Source organism: Gracilinanus agilis, chromosome 2 (assembly GCF_016433145.1).
Source record: "Gracilinanus agilis isolate LMUSP501 chromosome 2, AgileGrace, whole genome shotgun sequence".
In the NCBI taxonomy this organism is placed as follows: Eukaryota; Metazoa; Chordata; class Mammalia; order Didelphimorphia; family Didelphidae; genus Gracilinanus; species Gracilinanus agilis.
The window spans coordinates 351,947,485-351,950,377 of NC_058131.1; the positions used below are offsets into that span (position 1 = coordinate 351,947,485).

At 42.2% G+C, this 2,893-nt stretch overlaps 1 pseudogene; it reads right to left on the minus strand.

The window, feature by feature from the left end:
* Nucleotides 1-1,513: 1,513 nt before the first annotated feature.
* Nucleotides 1,514-2,570, minus strand: LOC123233763 (annotated as a pseudogene).
* Between the last annotated feature and the right edge of the window lie 323 nt (nt 2,571-2,893).

The window sequence follows — 2,893 nt, forward strand, 5'->3', positions numbered from 1 at the left end:
ACTTCTGTACTAGCAGCAATGTAATCACCCAGGACAATTCTGAGGGACTTATAGAAAAGAACGCTCCCCACATTCAGAGGAAGAACTATAAGAGTGGAAACGGAAGAAAAACAACTGCTTAAACACATGGGTTGAGGCAGACATGATTGGGGATGTAGACTCGAAACTACCACACCAGTGCAAGGATCAACAATTTGGAAATAGGTCTTGATCAATGACACATGTTAAAACCAGTGGAAATACGCATCAGCCATGGGGGGGGGGGGGGGGGGGGAGGAGCTTGGGGAGTGAAGGAGAAAGTAAGAGCATGAATTATGTAACCATGTTAACTTTTCTAAAAAATAAATATTAATAAATGTTTAAAAAATATGTAAATAAGTCTTGACTGACCACACATGTTAAAACCAGTGGAAATGCGAGTTAGCTATGTTGGGGGTGGGGATGGGGGCTTGAGGGGGTGAAGGGTAAAGAAAAAACATGAATTATGTAACCATGGATAATTTTTCTAAAAATAAAAAATTATTAAAAAAGAAAAGTAAGAAAAATGCAAAACCCTGATACCACACTGTACACCAGAGGAGGTAATCAAGGAATTGACTGAAACTGTATACAAGAGGGCCTCTTTTCCTCTCTGTGAAGAGTGTTAGCTGTTCTCATGTATGGGGAGAGAAAAATAATTTTGAATAATGGCCATCTGACAGCCTTGGAAGTTTCTTTAAGGAGTCAGCAGCTTCCCTAAAAAACTCAGAATAATCAGCATAAGAAACATGTGAGCTTCATAAAATTCTTTTCCAGAGCAGCTGAAGTTCTCTGCAGGGAGTAGATGTTGTGTTTGACCCTTTCTCCTTCTTCCTTCTTCCTTCTTGCTTCCTTCTTCCTTCTTGCTTCCTTCTTCCTTCTTGCTTCCTTCTTCTTCTTCTTCTTCTTCTTCTTCTTCTTCTTCTTCTTCTTCTTCTTCTTCTTCTTCTTCTTCTTCTTCTTCCTTCTTTCTTCTTCTTCCCCTTATCTTCTGCCTTAGAATCAATACTATGGTTTGGTTCCAAGGTAGAAAAGCAGCAAGGAAATGGGGGCTAAGTGACTAGCCCAGGGTTGTACAGCTAGGAAGTGTCTGAGGTCAGATTTGAACCTAGGACTTCCCATCTCTAGGCCTGGCTCTCAATTCACTGAGCTTCCCAGCTGCCCCCTTGACCCTGTCTTCTAAGAAGGGGACAGACATACTTTCTAACTTCAACTGGTGAATGAATTTCCCATCCTGAGAGTACAGTTTCCTTTCTTTTCTTTTCTTTTTATTTTCATGTAAACCACTTCCATGTTCCATATTCCATTGTAAGACCATAGTCATACCAAAATTCCAAACTAAAATCATAAATATACTGATGTGAAAGATAGTGTGCTTTGATCCACATCCATCTGTTCTTTCCAACAGTTCTTTCTCTCAAGGTGGATACCATCCCCTGACATAAATCTTTAAGGATTGTCCCAGATCACCACATTGCTGAGAATAGCCAGGTTTTCACAGTTGATCATCATAAAATACTGCTGTTACTTTCTGTTCTCTTTCATCTTCCTTTTCACACCTCTTGAGGGTGTTCAGCCTCTCTTCCTCCTGCTACGTGGCATTCTCCATCATTTCTTGCCATTTTTGCTCTAGTTCCTCTGCTGAGACTTTTCTGGTATAACTTGGAGCATGTCACCTTTGATACCCTTCCTTTTCAAGGGGCAAAGGGCTCTTAATTCAGCATCTTTCTTTTCTGTTTACTTTGGAATTGTGCTATTATGTTTAGGAGACCTTTCTCAGGTCTTAGAATTGCATGAGCTCTTCCTGCTAGCATGTTTGGGGGAAAATGGGAGGTATTCCATTACCTAGAATGATTCTTGATACTGTGTACTCCCCCAGCATAAGTAGCCAAAGGTTGTAGTAGAATTTTCTTAATCTGTAAACCGTGACCTGGAATTTGAGCAAAACAGGAGGATTTACCACTTTCTTTTGGGACCTTTAGAGGCTCCTCTCTTCCTCACTGGTGGAGTGGATCTGGTGCTTTGATCCTGGTGCTTCTTGTGCTTCTTTTTCTTTTCCTTCTCCTTTTCTAGGCTAATTTGCAGCAATTTTTTTTATTTTCTTCATTTTCACAGGATAATTAAAGATTTATCTTTTTTCCTTCTTCTTTGGAATGATGCAAAGAGGATCCTTTCTGATTTTTCTGGCCATGTCAAGCAGAGAATTGGCACCCAAAGGGGCAAAGATGGAGCCTGGGGAAAGTACTCTCTCTAATGAACAACAGGATTCTTTGTGTCAATGGGATGCTCCATCAGGTACTCATCATGGTTCTCCATGCTACCAGGGCCCTGGTACATCCATTTCAGTTTTTGTTTTCTTTTTTTCTTTAACAGTTCCCACATCTTGTGCATAGCATTGCATCTCCTCCCTTGCCCTCTCTTCCTGAAGCTCCCACTGCAGCTCCTCAATATTTTTCCATTCCACATCAGCTCAGCCTTCCATACTTTTTCTCCACATTTTGGAAGATTTGTGGGTGCTAGCTCTTCTTCAGATTCAGATCTTCACCTCCCATGACCCCCTTATTCTTCTGTTTGATAAGGTTTGGGAGGAGACAATGGATAGAGAGACACAGCCCTAAGCACCTACTCTGCCAGGCCCTCTAAGGATGGTGGCACTGCCATTATTATCTGATCTAGAACTTCACTTTCAGGGGAGCCTCACCTCCTCTAGTGCAGTGATGACAAACCTTTTAGAGACCGAGTGCCATGCCCTACTCCCCCCAAAGACCAAGTGCCCCCCTTACCCCAGACAGGGGAACAAGCAAGCACTCCCAATGGGCTGCTGGGCAGATGGTTGGGTGACTCAGGAGTGTGGAGAGGAAGAGGGGAATGTCCA